The 18,726-nt window shown below is 41.7% G+C and overlaps 1 protein-coding gene and 1 non-coding gene across 2 annotated transcripts in view; both read left to right on the forward strand.

Moving 5' to 3' along the window:
* The window catches only part of AGBL1 (AGBL carboxypeptidase 1), a 957,838-nt gene that overhangs the window by 605,293 nt on the left and 333,819 nt on the right, over window positions 1-18,726 (forward strand). The window lies entirely within an intron of this gene.
* On the forward strand, window positions 7,371-7,534 carry LOC111761878 (U1 spliceosomal RNA). Its single transcript, XR_009185388.1, has one exon. It is a non-coding gene; the product is annotated as a U1 spliceosomal RNA (small nuclear RNA).

The raw sequence follows: 18,726 nt of genomic DNA on the forward strand, positions 1-18,726 counted from the left end.
CCTAAGTGCCAAAAATATGCTGGCGCTTTGTGTTCTGTTTAGCAAACCCTAACTTAAATATTCTTTTTACCAGATGAAGAGGACACACTTCAATGAGCATGTCACTTGTTCAAGTTCAGAGTGAGTAAGTGGCAGGGCTATAATTCAGAAAAGACCCCTCCCCCCACACTGGCACATCAGTCCTTAAATGGTCCTTTGTGGCACATACACAAAATAATCTTTAGGAACTTACTGACACTCCTTGGTTTAATAACTAGGTGACCTCTCCTTTCCATAGTGTAGTCAGTTCAGTTAAAGTTCATCATGGCATCATCTCGTTAGCCAAGATAGAACCGTTGGGTGGAAGAGCATGGCAACAGTGGCCTTGTTGTTAGGATAGTGCTATGTAAGTATAAGTCTAACATGACTGCCTGGAAAGAGGAAAACTTAGTCAACCCACTGGATCTTTGGTCCAGATAAGACACATGAAAGTTTGAGATCAAGCAGAACTGAATGATTTAAGAGAAATTAAAATGTTTAACATATTGCAGATAGATCTGAAATGTCTACCTTGGATCCTCAAATGGTGAAGAGATACTGTATTGAATAGGGATGGTAGCTAAATTTGAATTTGGATGGTAGCTAAAAAAACAGTTAGCCCATGGCTGATCACTGTTCTGCCCCAAGGAGGAATCAATATACCAATGAAGTTTCTTAACCTAACCAGATAATGCAGTCCTTCTAAACATCTGCTTCTCACAGTGGATTCTTAGACTTTTCCCCTCTGCTATAAGTCAGTGTTGGAAATGGAATATACCAAATCTGATTTTTAAATCATTTCCAGCAAATCTGTGAAGGAGATTTGTCTGTAAAGGAACATCTCTGATTTAGACTTTGAATGCAAAGCCCCAATTCACTCTCCTTTGAAACACTCTAAGACAGGCCAACCTTCAAAATCAGAAGCTCTTACACCATTTCCCTAAACGTATTTATTTCTTCCCCTCCCCTCATCCATTCTCTTGCTTCCTTTCATCAAATACTTTTAGGAATCATGGTATAAAAGAGGCACTATCTTATGCTCTAGACCAGTGGATCAGTTCCAAAATGCAGTCCTAGGACCTGTGTTATTGGTGTCGTCAAAGAACTTGTTAAAATGCAGATTCTCAGGCATGAATCAGAAACCCTAGGTGGGGAACGGACGTGGCTCAAGTAGTTGAGTGCCTGCTTCCCACATGAGAGGTCCTGGGTTTGGTTCCCTGTGTGACCTAGAAAAAACAAAAACAAATACAAGCAAAACAAATGAAAAAACCAACTCAGGGAGCCTATGTGGCTCAGTGGTTGAGCACTGGCTTCCCACATACAAGGTTTAGGGTTCAATCCCTGGCCCCTGTACCTCAAAAAAGAAAAAAAAGAAGAAGGAAAAAAGAACCCCTGGGTGGGACCCACAATCTGTGTTTTAGCAAGTCCTCCAGGGGATGCTGTTGCACGTACCAGTTAGAACTGCTGCTAGTCTAGACTAGTTTAGACTACAAAACTGAATGGAACGTTACCTGCTCTAAAGACCTTATGGTTCGTTGGTGGAGACAACATGGAAATTATTGGTATATGATATAATATATGGTATAAGTATGCAGAGCTTGTGTGGGATGAGTAACAAAATAAAAATCAATGTTTCAGAAGGAATTCATTCTCTTTTTATTGCCCAAAGATTGGCATGTATACATTTGCATATTTGCAATGTGTGGGTCCCTCCTAACCTAGCAGACACTCCACCCTTTGGCTATCTGTAACATGAAACCAGAAGGATATCCTAACACCCTTTTGTAGGACTTTTCAACATAGTTTTAATATTTTTAATCATTTGAATCTAGGGTGTAGAAATTGAGCCCCAATTGATCAAAATCAAGAAAGAGGGATAAAGAAAGGAATAATTGCCATAATAGGGAGCAAACAGTTAATCCCAGATGCTACAAGATACTGGTGCATTTTACAACAGGATGTGGAAATATTTGCTGATTTGTTGCAGCCTTTTCTGCCAAGATGGTCCTTTTTTTTCCCCCTCAGTAATCTAATCAGAAAGCCAATTTACATTTCTGTGGGGTTTTTATTATCATTCTATTATTTTAAAGTACGATATTCAGCAGGCCACAGAGGCCAGAGAAGTGGTTCTTATTAGGAGAGCTAGCCTATTTGTAAAAAACTGTGAAAGCAGCAGCTACATGAAAAAGGCTCAGAGGTGGGGGTGGGGGTTTACTGTAAACTCATGGTGAGTCAACAGAAGGACGGGGCTGCCAAGAAAGTTAATTTGATCTTGTGCTGCATTTGTAAGTGGCTGGCATTCAAAACAAGGGGCAGGCTGGTGCTGCTTTCTTCTGCCAGGGTCAGAACACATCTGGAGTCCTGTGTGCTATTTGGAGCCCTGTTCTTTAAAGAAATTCAACAAATAAACCCTCAATTTAAAACCCAAGTCAGACTCTAGTTTTTCTGTCTACTGCGAAAAAGAAGACAAGGATAATCACTAGCCATGGTAATAAAATTTCCATAGTGCTCTTTATCTCCTCCAAAGACTATGGGGGGAGAGGAAGGGTCAGACCCTAAATAGATTGTGCCCTTGCTCAGTAGAAGAACACCCCATCTGCATGCTTCTTTGAATATGCAAATAAAAGCCCCCCTAGGAATAAATCTGAAAGATGGAGCTAAATATTCTTTGTCCCAGTCTCCTACCAATTGTCCCTTTCCAGAAGGTCTGACCCAACTTTCTAAATCTGAAAGAGACCCCTTCACTCTACTCCTTTACTCCATTTTGTTTTTCTTAACACACACAACAGAACTTGTCACTGTGCTGTGTGTCTGTTTTTTTACTGTTTGTCTCCTCAGCTGGGTAGTGGCTTGTCTATTTTGTTCATTGGGGTTATTTCATCCCAGAGCAGTACTTGGCACATAGTATGTTCTCAGTACATATTATTTGAAAGAATGAAGGAAGAATAAAATAGGAAGTGTGTTTAAAATAGGAGGAGAGAAAAGAGAGATGGGATAGCTAGTGATGAGGTAGAGAAGACAAAAAACTGTGTGAGTCTCTGTCTGGAAATCCAAGAAATGGACACGAGCCACAGTTAGGTTATTGTCAGGATGGTGGTTAAGAAACAATTTCAATATGACCAGAGAAGGATGAAGGGAAAGCAGGAATCAGAACCAGAGGTGACTGTGAGATTAAAAGCCATCGAAGAACCACAGAAAGGTGAAGACAATAAACATTCTATGGACTTGAAGGCAATCCTGTCCGGAGCTATGGGGCAATGGGATGCTGGTTGACCTCTGGACATCCAGGGCTGGTGCAAACACACTGACTTGACTGGACTGTTGAGAAGGCTGAAAACCATGTTGTTCTGAGAAGTAGAAGCAACAGGGGGCTTTGAGTCCAGACAGAGGAGACTCACTGTTAAGTACTTAACTCAGTGGCTGTCACGCATAAGAGAGATTAGAATTGTACTGTGTGTTTACAAGGGCTATTACTAGGAATGATGGAGAAAATTACTGGAAGCCAGACATCAGAGCACAGGAATAAGTACTGCATGAGAGAGCAGTGCTACCTAAAGAAGAAATGAGTTTTCTGCCAAGGAATGTGAATACATTTTGGTTAGAGCCCTGCTACTCAAAGTGTGGTCCTCAGAGCAGCAGCTTCTGTACCACCTGGAAATTTGTTAGACCTGCAGACTCTTACCTCTCCCTCTAGACCCACCAAATTAGAATATGTAGCATAATGAGATCCCCAGGTGATTTATACACATAATAAAATGTGAGAAGCCCCTAGGGAAATGACCAAATGCTGGTGATGGCCTTAGAGATAATTTACATAATTAGTGGATGGGTGGGGTGTGGACTGCTATAAATTCTGTGGGGTAAGAGAATGAACTGTTTCTGCAGAAATGTTTTTAATCACAATTAGAAGAAGGACAGAAGAATGTGTACCCCAAAACTAGTTTGTTTCCAAAGAGAAGATTATATTTAACTGTAGTTTAACATCTATTCTACTCTGTTAGGCACAGGGAATAAAAGAAAATGAATAAGATATTTATTGAGCGGCACGTATTAGCCTATGTTACCCTCTATCTCTAAATGTCGAAATCATCTGCTGACCCTGGGGGATCTCCCCTTTATTTCTGAATGAGCTTAGTTTCTACCTCACTGTCACTTTCTCCCAGCGCAGCTCCTTTCTTAATTCATGGTAAGATTGCTATACATATAGCTGATGCTTCCAAGATCCTGGCTGCCTTCTACGTTATTTATTTATTTATTTTTTTCATAGCACTTTTGAATATTTTTTATCATGGACTTATTTAACATGTGTATTGTCTACCTTTCTTTCACTAGAATATAGGTTTCACTAGTACAGGGATTTTTGTCTATGTGTACCTTGATAAAATGATATGCTGGTGAAATGGTTGCCCTAGGTGGGAAACAAAAACCTTGATTTGTAGTGTTTGTTGATTTCTGTGGTATAAATATTTCTAACATGGCCAATTTCAAGCTACCATTGTGATGTCACTGTGGTGCTGGAAAAAGATGTGCAGCTCTGGTGAGCTGCTCGAGGTAGGCTCCAACACACTGCTGCTCCCAGCACCTAGAAGGGCGGCTATACCTAGCAGGTGCTCAACAAACACCTTTTGTTTAAAAAGATTTATTTTATTTATTTATTTCTCCGACCCCCGTTGCTTGTGATCACTGTCTGCTCTCTGCTTCTGCTTGTGTTTTTTTTAGGAGGTACCAGAACTAAACCCGGGACTAAACCCGGGACCTCCCATTTGGGAAGGAGACACACAATCTCTTGAGCCACCTCTGCTCCCTGCTTGTGTTTCTCACTGTCTTTCCTTATTGTTCTCCTCGTTGAAGCTCCTAGTGCATCATCTTGTTGCAACAGCTCTCCATGCCAGCCTGTTGTGTCAGTTCACAGGCTTGCTCGTCTTCTTCAGGAGGCACTGGGAACCGAACTTGGGAGCTCTCATATGGTAGGCAGGCATCCAGCTGCTTGAGTCACATCCATTTCCCAACAAATACTTTTGATTTAATTAATGAATGAATTTACTGGGGAAGTAGATGCAATAGTATCTACTAAGGGAGAGAAGAAAGTTCTGCCCACAGAACAAAGCGGAGGAATAGTTAATTATTCCTTCAAAGGTCTAGTGGGCCTTTCTTTCTGGAGGTGACTGTCCAGCTGAGCCTGTAGTTGACCTGGCAGTGAAGGTGATTTATAAGAAGGAGGAGAGCTGTTCTAGGATGAAGGAAAAGCAGAGCATTGAGCGTTTGTGAAAGGGACAATTTGGATGAAATAATTCAGATACCAAGAGTAGAGGCTTCAGAAGAGGTTAGGAGTACAAACTCAGATATTTCTAATGAAACGTTAAACAGCAAGTTGAAGGTGCTTGGGTGGTCACTGAAGACATGTAAATGGGAGTAAATGAACAGGTTTCCCTTCTAGAAAGATCCCTGTGTCAGGAATATGTGAAATTGATTCTAGCCTTGGAGATAGGTAGATAGCTATTGAAGCTAAAACCGGGATTGCAGATATCCTGGCTCCATCCCTAATGATTCTCATTCAATAGGTTTGGAGCCCAGAAATCTATTTTTTTTAATAAAAAATTTGATGTGGGACTGTGGTAAAACCAGAGCAGCAGGAATGGAGACGTAGTAGAACATTTGAGAGATATTTATGAGTAGATTCGGCACAAGGTAGTCCCCAGTGGCATGCTGGGTATGAAGGAAGATGCTCAGATGAAATTTTTAGCTTGGTTGATTGACAGTTACTGAGGCTATAAGTAAAATAGGCAACACAAAGGTAGGAACAGAAATAGAAGAAAGGAAAAGAGTACAACTTACGATATACTTGAACATTAGGCCACGTGCCATCCAGGGGAAGATGACAGACTAGGGTTACAGAACGATAGAGGCAAAAGGTGCTCCATGGACTTTGAAGCAATCATATCTGGATCTGACAGAGCAGTGGGACTCTGGGTGACATTTGAACAGCTGGAACTGGTGAGAAGACATTGGTGTGTTCAGAAGATGCAAGGTCACTCAAAGCCAAAAAGTTAGAAATGTAGATTTAATATTAAGGAGTGAGGTCAAAGCAATGACATAGGTTTAAAAGTCACCAATTTATAGATTAAAGTCATGGGAGCAGATGGAGACAGGGGGAAAGATATTTGTTGGATGAAATATTAATAAAGATAATGATTTAGGGGATGTTTGTACATTTAAGGGGGGTAAGGAAAAGATGGCAACAGGATGTCAGAGATGCAGAAGGGAAACCAGGAGGATGGGGGAGGGAGATTAAGCTGATTAGAGTATCAAATATACAGTAAGATGAAGATGCAGAACTGGGTAATAGGTGGTCAATGTGAGATAAGTTTCTGCAGAGGTTTGGACTGAACAAATTGCAGAGAGATGAATGTTGAATGGTGATACGAAAGGAGTAAGTAGAAGATAGCTGTCTCAAAAAATGTCTGACCCATTAATAACTACAGAACTGGATATCTCTCATCTCATTTCGGAATTGATTTGACTTGCTGTTGACCTTGGCAGTTCTATACCCTGTGTTGATATAATGTCAAATTCTTTAATGTTACTCAAAATTCATAGATTTGAAAAATGATCATACTCAGCTTTATATAGACCAAATATTCAGTCATGAGTGAAATTTTACTGTTTACTCCTGAGTTTGTAAACATTTTAGGCATTTATATTGTCTGTCCATCTCCATCCCAATTCCCCCATCTTTTTTAAATTATGCTTTGATAGTGTTAATTAAAAAGAAGAAAATGAAGAAAGAAATCTGAAAGTAAGGATTCAGCTCAAGGTCGGGATGGTATAAAGGTACCTTTGCTACCTGGTTTACCTCTTATGCCTCCTCTGACATCAAGATAAAGTGTTCACTAGTAGAAAAAAACTTACATTGTAATACTTTATTATTAATAAACATTATAACCACCTTTCCAATTTAAGCTTTGCCTCCTTCAATCTTCACTTTCTGCTTGATATGTGAATCTGTTAGCCCTTTCAGAGTATTTTGAAGCTACCTTTGGTGCCCCCTGCCCTTTGATCCATGATTACTAATTGCAGTCCGTGAGAGGTCCTGCTTTTACACAATTTTTTGACCTTTGACAGGAATTTGGGCTCCTGTTATTTGATAAAATTGTTGTTTCCTGCAATCTGACAGTTGTTGGATTTCAGGGTTGATAGCGGACGATAATATTCTTGTTACCTTTCTTTTGCTATAAAGACTAGACACACAAGGTTTGAAAGAGCCGCCCAAACTGGCTTTGACAATAGGAGAGATGACACCTCAGACTAAAGTAAGAAGGATTGTATAGTAACAATATTAAACTCTCTGGCAGTTACCCACCTGGCAGGGAGATCCCATGATCATGAAGGTGTTTTTCCCAGGGCAAGGCTTATCCATTGCACTCAGGATATGGTGACCTCTGTGATTTCCCCAAATGTGGGAAACTTGACTGCATAATTTGTGGTAGTGGGGAAACTCTGTTTGCGCTTTTCCCTGTCTAAATAAAACAGAACAGGGAGCAGATGTGGCTCAAGTGGTTGAGCTCCCACATCCCACATGGGAGGTCCCAGGTTCAGTTCTCAGTGCTTCCTGAAAAAACAAAAAAATGAACAAAAAGCAAAGCAATGAAAAACCAACACAGAGAAGTGGTTGAGCACCCAGTTCAAAGCAAAACAAAACAAAAGTAGAGCAAAACAAGCAAAAAAAGTCTCTGGCAGTGAGCTGAAGTTGAGAAATTGCTTTAAGTTCTCACTATCTATTAATTAATTATACTTATGTCGATACCCTGTAATTTATGATAAGCTCTGGCAAATGAAGCCACAATTAGCATTAAGCTTTAGCTCAGTTGATTAGAATATGGTATTACAAAAATCATGGCCGTAGATTTATTTAATAGGTGGAGCCAGGTGAAATTGCTGTTTTCGTAGACTGAAAATGGTCAAAAATGTCACTTGCCTGTGGTTCGCCTTTATTTGTATGTACAGAGATAGAGAGAGTGAGCTAGCTTATTGCCTCAAAATGAAAGTACTTGGTGAGAGGAGAACTTTGATAGGAAGGTATTGGTTTGTCATTTGAAAAACAAAATATATTATTGCTATTTGATCAATGTTCACACATTAGTGGAACTGATATTTTTGAGGACCTATGGATCAGATGTTTAAAATATTCTATTTAATTGCACTATTTCTCTGAGGCATACCTTATTACCTTATTATTGCCATTATTCAGCTGCAACTCAAAGAGAGGGAAGGAATAGCATAAAGCTAAACATTGACTGAGCAGGGATTCATCTTTTTTTTTTTTTGGAGCTAAAGTCCTTTGCTCCCCTCTTCATTATGCTTCCACCTAAGATTTACCATTTCTCATCCATATCTCAGAACTTTGAAGTCTTGCTGGCATATTCAACAGAGGGGGCAAATTATGAACAACAAACAGAATAATTCTTTAATTCCAAACTGTATAGGATATTAAGTTTGTTGCCAGAGAAGATAAATTTAAATAAACAGAAGGCAGAAATCTTTGTGGCTTAGTCTTGCCTTTAAATAATGGCAATTATGGATAAGAACTACAGACTTCTTTGTGCCATGGTTTTCTCATTTGCAAACTGTTAGTATTAGGCTAAGGTGATTTAAAAGACCCCTTCCCACTGTAGATATGGCTCGTTAAATTTATGATGACACAGGAAGGTCTATTAAGTTAGTAAAGCTAATGGAGCTAAAATATCTTTCTCCAGGTATGGTCCCAGAACCACCCTCAGCAGACTCACTTGGGGCTTTTATTTAAAATATAGATTTAGAGGCTCCAGCCCCAGTCCTACTGAATGAAATCTTTAGGGCTGGAGCCAGGGGATCTGTGTTTTAACTAGCTTTTCCAAAAGCCTGGCATTTAGTAAGTACTGTATAAATGAATATTGATACTGCAATATGGATACTGTTAATAATTCTTAGGTACCTCACATTTGAGAACCACTAAGCCAGAGAAAGAATGTGGTAAAAAGAGGACATACTGTCAACTAAAACTAGTTTGTTCTCAGTGTTGGTGAGTGGAGAGGCTCATACTCCCATCCCTCACTTCTTCAGAAAATGGAGAAGTGGTTCATATCCTGAACCCCTTCAGAGCTCAGGTCCTTGTCAGCACATGCAGAAAGGGCCCCCCAGGGTGAACAAGCCAGCCCAAGGCTTCCAGGGTGACAAGAGTGGAAAATTAGGAACTCGACCAACTGATTCATCGTCTTTTACCACCCTGTTAAAGCAAGTTGGTCCCCAGATCCCAAGGCTGCTGAGAAGGGGGCAAGATTGTCTATGCCTCTTCAAGGTTTTGGAGACCTCATTTATATGGCTCCTTTGAGAGGGTTTAAGAAGTGGAGAGAAACACAGTGCATTTGTAGGGAAGTAAGTTTCTCCCCTAATTCAGAACTTCTGGGTTGGTGCTGTTACTGTTATATTTTAACACCCTTTAATCCCAAGGCTTCTGCACCTGGGCAAACGAAAGCTGATAAGCCACTCCTTCGTGAGTTGTGTGGGTTGCCTCGAGCCGAGGAAATCAGAAATTGTGGAGCCATATTCTTGAGGCTGCAAGGCTCGTTGCAGTTGGATTCTTTGGCATCTATTTGGACCTTAGCGCTCATCTCTTTCCCTGTACCTAGCTCTAGGTTTAAGTTGGTGAGCAAGAGAGTTCTAACAGGAACACATGGAAATAAACCAGACCTGAGCTATAAAGGATCCAATTAAAGTCAAGTGCAATGAGGGAAAGTATTAAAGTGCTGTGAAATACACCAATAGGGAGTTCCTGCGATCATACCAATGAAGCCAAAACCTGAACTGTGAGCCAGTTACTCTAGTCAGAGAGTGAAGAGAAAGGAAATGCTTGGTATAGGAGCAGTACCTGAGGCCAGAAAAACCCGACTCCATGGAGAACAGGACGAAAGGCCAGCCTGGCTGGGTCACTACGAGAAAGGCTGGTCACCAAGGCCCAGCCTGCAGGCCCCTGACAAGCGTTCTCCATGGGAGTTTGGAGTGTATTACAAGGGCACTTATTTTGTTCTTTTCCTATCAGATGTTCCTGGGATCCTGATGCCCGCTTGGGGCTTTGCCTGGGCCTCTAACTCTATCCCTTCCTGCCAGGCAGTACTCTGAGTCCTGCCCCTGTTTTATAATTGCTCCTCCCCTCAGAACTGAGAGCAAATATAGGCAGTAGGTGTTATTAGGGATCTGTTAGGTCCTATGTAAAAATTACGAATTTAATGTTAGAAAATTTTGTGTACCCCTCTGTGATTAGTGTCCCCAGGGATACTGGGCCAGGAGAGGCAGTGATCCAGTTCAGACCTCTTCTTTCACTCATGTATTCATTCACAAGCGAATGCCTACTGCGAGCAAGGCACTGTGTTCTATTGGTTATCAGGTATGGTGTAAGGGATATAAAAGGTACTCGGTATATCTTTTTTTAGTTGGCATGATACCTACTGTCATCAAGACTACAATGTCTTCAGTTTACAGATGGTAAAACGGCCTGGTATATCTGGGCTGCTATCAAAGATCACCAACTAACCGAAGAGCCCCTTAAGAGCTCCTACCTCCTGACTCCCAGTTTTCCCCTCTCTTCCTGCTTCCCCTTTCTTTTTTAATTTCCTAAAACAAAATGAAAAGTTCAGTGGAAAATGATAAAGTTCAGATTTCATTAGCTTTTGGTATCACTGTTCCTTGGGGAGAAAAATCACAGTTTTGGGTGACCTTTTTAGTTAATTCACAGCCCGGAGAAAATCACCCTTAAGTGTCTTTTCTATTTATAAGTAATTAAATTCTGCTGGTCAGCCTGGTCCTATGGGAAGGGCTGTGCCAGGGGGTGAACAGAGGCAGAGCAGGGCACTTGTCCTTTTGGCCCCTGGCTTCCAGACCCTGGGCTACGAAAATCAATAGTGGGATGGGAACAGTAAGCAGCCGTTCAGGCCATGAGAAGCTCTAAAATTGAGGTGCACTGCCCAGAGGAGAGGGGGCTTGCTGCTGACGTGTTCATCAGGGAAGGCTTCTCAGAGGAGGAAGCATTTGGAGTGAGACTTAAGTAGCACATGACCAGGCTTTTGATGACTGGAGGAAAGAATGCCATTTCAGGGGCAGACACAGCACATGCAAATAACCGAGACATAGATGCTCAGGCAGAGAAAACGGGTCATCTCTGGATTTCTATCATGGTCTTACTCCTGCGCGTTCCTATACCAAGTTAAATCCGCGCTCTTCGGTCAGAACCCAGTCTTTCCTGATCAAGAGCTTTCCAGACTCACGGGTATTAGCCACATTAATTGTTCTTCCAGACAGGCTGGGTCGCAGCTGGCCTCAGTGTTTTTGTTTGTTTGGTTTTTATTAAAACCGTGTGATCTCCAATAATATCACTTATTTGTGAGTTTCCCAAATGGAAAGGGTACACCAAACTGGTGTTTCAAGGTGTGATTCCCATAAGTAGAAGATGGAAAGCAAGATCCATGAGGTCACATCCAGCCAGCCTCTGGAGGCTCAGGGCAAGACGATTCCGGGAGGCGTTTGTTTTCTAGCACTCCGTGCAGCACAGACTTAGATGTTTACAGTTATATAGCAACTTTCCTCAAAGGAAATGACTTCACTTGTGTAACGGCGAAAGGTCACTTGAAATTTGAGTTACACAGAGACGCAATAAACTTCACCCTGTCAGCAAGTTTGCTTTGAGACTTAGTGAGCGCTCCTCTGTGGATTTCATCCCATCACTCCCGCTTACCGGTTGCCCATTTATGCTTTCCTAAGCTGTTCTACACTTGCCTCCACGTTTGCCTCCCTCCTCTCTCCCAGACAGCCCCCTTGCCCTCCCCTGTGACCTTAATTATCACCTCATCAAGTATACATATTTAGTGCTTTTAATCTGTCCCCAGAAATCAATCCATTCTCGGCCAGCATCACTTTCTTTTAACCCTTTCGTCAGTTTCCTACCTGATGCATTTCAATTTTCTGGTTTGAAGTGACTCGGAAACAATCCCTCCTCTTATTAGAGCCTCATAAAAAGGGACTTTGCAACCTGCCAGCTGTGTGATTTTTCCACCTCCTAATAGGGACTTTGAAATGCTACTACCTTTTTTTTTCCTGCTACTACAATGCATTACTAGTCTAAAGTTCACTTGCTGCCTGCATGTCTCTAATTCATGACTCCTTTTCAAGTTTTCTCTGTGCTTTAAATATTTCCTTTCAAAGGGTGCGGCCACTCTTTCCCTCAAGGTAAATCTCTCTTTATTATTTTCTATTCTTGTTCCTATTGCCACTGAGTTCCTCTGCATCTCTCTTCTTCCTTGCCTGGTATTTGCAACCCTTTCAATTTGGATTCATCTGAGAATTACCTTACTGTGCGGTCCTCTTTGCATGCAGGGTCATGAATATAGATGATGACATGACTAAAGGGAACAACCCTGCCTGCAGATTTCATTTGGTTATGGGGTTCTGCTTTTATATCTTTTTATATTGTTATGAAGTGTCGATCAGTGATAGCCTCACTGCTGTAGAAATGGGGAAGTCAGCTGGCATTGTGGAATGAATGCAGACTGTGGAATCAACTGATCCCCGTGCAATTCTGTGCTCTGCCTTTGACCAGTTCAGAACCTTGCTCAAGTTACTTTATTCTCTCTGAGCTTCAGTTTCCTCATCTGTAAAGTAGGGATAATGTTGCCGAACAGGATAGCTGTTGAGGGATGCCTCTAGCTTCATGGCGAGCATATGGTGGGTGATCAGTAAATTGTTAATTCCTTTCTCCAAGATTTCTATTATTCCTTTTGGCCTGGCATTTTAGAAAACAGATGTGACCTTGTTTTACACATTGGAAAATCAGTGCATCACAAACTGACTGCTATATTATTATATGAAATTTAGAAATGTTAACCCTGTAATAATTCATTCACAAGACATGGCTGAAAAATGTGGAGAAAAAGGGGTTCAAACAAAAGTTAGGCAGGCCTAATTCTTTTGGTCAGTAAATATCTATTGAGTACCTACTAATGACCAATGTAAAGAAAGAAGTAAAGTGCGACAAAAGGATGGAGCATGATGGGAGAAGGGCTGTCTTTTTTGAAAAAGTAACATTTAAGGCAAGTTGTGAATGAGATAAGGAAACAGCAAGTACAAAGGTCCTGTGGCAGAAGGAAGAAAATCAGGATTGCCAGGATACACAAAGCAGGGGAATGTGAGGGAGAGGTTAGGGAGGGAGGCGAGAGCCAGGTCATGTTGAGCCCTATAGGCTGGATTAGGATCGGACCTGGCACAGGTTCTGGGTGAGATCCAGGATGGGTGGCAGAGCACAGTGTCCAAGGGCAGCAGCTACTGTGGTTTGTGATTCAGAAAGGCAGCAGGTAGTGTGGACCAAGACCACGGCGGCTGGTTCTCCGACTCAGGGCCAATTGTCCAGGATACATGCACAGAACTGTGGCCCCCTTTTTCCAACTTCAGACTCTCTCCATTGTCACCCTCTTTGATCACCGTCCAAACTGTTTTCCAACCACAGGAATATTACCAGCTCTGGATATTTGTTCTTCCTCTTTTTTAAATTTTATTTTTATAAATTTTTTTTTTCACGAGTAGACACTGAGACTCCAAGACGATTAGAGAAACTAGCATATGACCAGAGATACATTTCAGTGTGATAGCTCCCTCAAGACAAGTGAAAGGATAGTATTGTTCTAAAACAATTTCATGAAATTACAAGCTCTCTTAGCTTTTCTTACATTGAGGTGTATCGCTGTGCACAGGTTACTGTTGCATCTGGGCAGCTGAAGCTTAGCTCTAGTGCTGCGCAGCTCACCTAAAAGAGGTCACAATTAGATTGTCTCATTCCAGGCTCATGTACTGCAGTGCCAGATTATTTAATAAAAAATGTTTCCTCAAAGGATAAAAGCAAGCATGAAAAAATATAACTTGGGGTCTTTTTAAAATAGGAAGAACAGAGATTGAGGGAGCTGAAGGAAGAAAAGGAGTGAAGGAAAGTCGAACGGAGGCATGGCAGGTCAAAGGAAGCACAAATGTGCATGAACAACATGGTCAGAGTGTACGTGTAAAAGCCTGTCCTCTAAAACTTCTCAGGCAAGTGTATGGAGGTGAGGTTAATAGCTCCTGCTTCGAGGGCTCACTCTCTATTAAGAGCAAGTCAAATCTAAAATTTTGTATTAAGAATATGATTAAAATGTATGAAAGATCATATTTAGTACAACAACATATAGTAGTTGTTAACCTTTGGTCTAGTTTTTGGGGATGGGAAACGTTCAACATTCACTCAACATTTATTGAGCTCCTATAGTGTACTGCAGTTAGTGGGTTGGGTGGGGGTCTATGGAGAGGAAGACAGGGTCCCTGCCCCACAGAGCACTTGATTCTTGAGTCTTGATTCTGTGTCATTTCCAATGGCCTTCCCCTCTTCAGTTCTATTTATCTGCTCTCTCTTGGGGGTGCTCCAAACTAACTAGCTGAATTAAGGCTACACATGAATCTAACTGGGGGAAGGGGAGAAAGATGTTGGAAGAATAATGATTATGCGTTGACGCAAAAAGGCTGAATAATCCACGAAGCTAGGAAGGCAGTGTCTCTATCTAGAAATGTTTGCAGCGTCTATGCCCAGTTCTCCTGCCTTGTGGAGAGGACCCTTTCTTCTCCTCCTAGCCCTTCTCCCCTGGCCCCTCTCTCTGCACCGCCCCCCCCCCCCCAAGCCCATGAATTCTTTGTTTACTAAGGAACGCTGCTGTGATGAACCATCCTCGCCATAGGGTGTCACAACTGCCTGAGACTCCCTGAGGCAAGATGGAGAGAAAGTCTGGAAGGTCAGGTCCCAGCAGCCTGTGGCCGCCTCCTGCCCACATGGCAAGTAAGTCAGCCCTGAGTCAGCCCAGCTGCTACAGAAGCCATCCAGAAGGCCACTGCCGGGAGGGGCTTGGCCAGATGCCTCAAGGATCGCTCGCCAGCCCAATGTGGCTCCCTGGATACAGGATAGATGTAAATGCTGGCCCTGCCCCCTCCCCCGCTGCCCTCACCTGCCCACCTCCACCCCTCCACCTGCTGTGGGGCGAGGGGATGGAAAGAGCTCTAGGCCTGCTCAGGACTGGCTCCCTCACAGGCATTCAAGCTCAATGGGCAAAGTTTGCCACTGGAGGGATTTGCATACTTTCTTTGGAGAATGACCAGCAAGGGAGTCAAGAGACAAGAAGCAGTGATTTTGGTGTCACCTCTGCCTCCTTCAGGCTAGTGACCTTCAGGTGTGGTCAGTCCAAAACATCTGTGCCGCATTTTTTTTTTTTCTTTAAGATGAACGTGGCTCCTTAAAATGCCAAAAATTTAAGGAAGCATCTGCCATGTCTATAATTTGCTAGAGATTTCACTTTCATCTTCTTATTTGGCCCTCACAGTCACTCTCTGTGGTAGGAGAAATTAGCCCCCCTTTTACAGACTCAGAAACTGAGGCTCAGAGAGGCTATCAAAAAGTAATACTAAGTAAAGACATTTTAATCCAGAGCTGCCTGAATCAATTCCACTGTAATTTGGACCTTAATTTACAAAGCGTATAGAAACCTCTTGTGACAAGAGCTGAGTTTAAGATGCAATGGTAAAAGGCACAGAGAAGATATTTGAATAAGACTCTGAAAGGTAAAGTCTGGATCTTGGAGAGAAACTAAGGGGAATATTTGTGAATCAAATGTTAGGAACAAAACAGGATCAAGAATGGTTTGTAAAGGAGATATGGGAGAAGAAAAACAAATTTCATTTACGTTTGGCCAATGTTTACTGAGCTTCTCCCCTGAGACAGTTACCGGACTAGGGCAGCAGAAGATATCCAACCCTCAAGGGCAGGTGCTGATCCAGACATGTCAATATCTCAGTGTTAAGGACAGTGACAAAGGGCCAAGGAAGGAAAAGCAAAGTACTATGGGGGTTCAATGGAGTAGGAAGCCATGTCGCACTGGTTAGACTAGGGAGTACACAATGGGAAAGGTTTCAGCTGGGCACTACATAGAATAGTAGGATGTTACCAGACAATAATACAAAATAATACAAAGACTGAAGTAACTGGAAGAAAGAATCACAAGAACAGAAGCCAGCAAAGAAAGAGTTGCCTTTGGAAAATGGTGTGGTCGATTTTATAGAAATTTATGGGGCATGGAAAGAAAGTAAGACTTGAAAAGTTCATTTAGATTCATATTTTAGAGAGCCTTCCCAAAAGACACTTCTGAGTTTTGTGGGCAATGAGGAACCAATAAGAGTTTGGAAACAAGCTAGTGATATAATTGAAGTTGCAGTTTATAACGATTTCTTTGTCTATAACATTAGGATGGATTCGGAGACAGGAGATGGGGAGGCCAGGTAAGCGGCTAGTGAAATAATCCTTGTTAGAGATAAAATGAGCATTTAAACTAATCTGATGGTAGTGGGAATAAAAAATGATGACAGGTTAGAGACCGAGGTATAAATTTGAGGACTTGGCCTCTAATTAAATACATACTTAGAGGTACTGGACAAAGAGCTGTCTGAGGTTTTGAGCCTCAGTGGAAAAATAGCAATACCCTTAAGAAAAGCAGAAAAAGCAGGAGTGGCAAGATTTGAAAAAATTAACAGGAGGGAATATACAAAGAAAAAAGAAGCTCTATACAAATGGAACACTGAGGAGAACTTATACGATGGGGTGAAAATGAGAAAGTAAAGTCAATGAAAAAGACAAAGAGATGAGATAGTTATGAAAGAACAGATTCTTTAAAGTAAGCTGGGTGAACAGTGTACTCTGCCTCTGGAATTAAGGAGGACTGAGGACAAATCATGAGAAAATCACGGAGGGCCTGTACAAGTGTTGCTTTGGTTTCACTGTCATCCTCTCTGAATATAGAGAAACTCTCTCTGTTTGTCTGTGCCTTTACTTAGTATCCAACACAGCATCCTGCCCATGAGTCTGTTGAGTGAATATTTGTTGCATGGAGAAAGGAAAATGAAACAGTCCTCTTCAGGCTGGCTGTAGGCATGGAAAGCAGGTTGTTAGGGCATGGCTTCTGACTAGTGGCAGATGATGGACATCTTCTGTCTTTCACATAGTTCTGAAGGGAGAAAAAGAAGGCAGCTCTTGGCTAACACAGGATCTCATAACAGCATGCAGCAGAATCACCTGCAGGCTTGTTAAGGACAGATTGCTGGGTCCCACTCCCAGAGTTGATGATTTAAGAAGCCCTGGTGAAGCCCCAATATTTTACTTCTAACAAGTTGTCAGGTGATGTGGATGCTGCTGCTCCTAGGATCACACTTTGTGAGCCACTGAGCTTGAGGAAAGTTCCCTAGATGTTCAGATAGAAGACCTAGATTAACTCCCATCTCTTTCTCTTATTGCTGTTTGACTAGATGCACCACTTTGTGCCTATTACTTCATTTGCAGAATGAGGATCTTACCTATAACACAAGTCTGATAGTTGCATTCAGTGAGACGTGTAACTCACAGTACATGCATAAAACATGCAAGTGGAACTCAAATAAAAAAATTGTAATAAGACAGATTATTTGGAGTTTGATAAGGTAGCAAGAAGGGGAAAATATTTTTGGATTTGCTTATTTAAGAAATGGGGAGTCTTATATTTGTGGACAATACTTGGTCTGAGTCAACCGATCTCCATGGAATAGGAGTTGATTTCCAGGTTTGGCATCAATCTCGTGATTATATGCATATTCATTTGCCTGTCTGTGTGACCAGGACATATAACCCTAAATTGAGCTTTATCATCTCATTAGTACAAAGCTAGCCAGCACACCCAAACCACACACATTCAGAGGGGAAGGCTATCATGAAATACCCTTCAAATCATACATTGACGTGTAGATTGCTTCCAATAAAAATGGAGATGAGGCTGGAACTAGATAACCATCAACTTGGTCCAAGGTACAAAGGTTTAAATTTTATGTTTACATTTAGTCATTTATATGGGTACTGGCTTCCCAGCTCATTTCTGAATAAATCCATGCAGCATTGAAACAAATGCCCATGAAATAGGAAAAAAATTCTTAGAATTTCCCATCCATATTTATAGTGAGTTGACAGATACTGCATTCCCTTCATTTCAGGCCTTAATCAATTCACTGCTAAAAGGAAAAAAAAAGAGAAAAAGAAAACAGAGGAAGAAAAACAATTTGTGTGGGGCTTCTGGTCATTACCCTTCTGTTGTAAGTCTCATTAGTAGAACTAATTAGCATTACATTAATAAATACAGAAATAGAGGATGCAGCAACCAAAGCAGATGCTTGTTGCAATTGTGAATACAATGCTGCCATTTGCTTGCTAAATCCAGCATCTTTAATTCTGTAATTTGGTGCTTTGAAGACACAGAAAGGTTCTCTTCTGGATGCTCCTCATATGTAGTCAGAATTCAAGTCAGAGGGTGGAAGGAAGTGACTATATGTTGGTATAGTTGCCTTTGTGTACAAGAAATCTGTGCCTTGCTGGTCTGCTGTAGGCATTATAAATCCAGGTCTATCCTAACTTTGTTCCCCTCTTGCAATTGGCAAGACTGTGGCCCTAAGCCATGACAAATAGAATCAGGCTGTCTCGTGATAGTCTTTGTGGAGCTCAGCTCTGTGAGCCACCTGTATACACCCAGAGCAAGTTCTGGGATGGTGAGTTTCTTAGGCAATGACCAAACAGATTAGGCCAGACACACATATTCCCAGTAT

Source organism: Dasypus novemcinctus, chromosome 3, assembly GCF_030445035.2.
Source record: "Dasypus novemcinctus isolate mDasNov1 chromosome 3, mDasNov1.1.hap2, whole genome shotgun sequence".
NCBI classification, from domain to species: domain Eukaryota; kingdom Metazoa; phylum Chordata; class Mammalia; order Cingulata; family Dasypodidae; genus Dasypus; species Dasypus novemcinctus.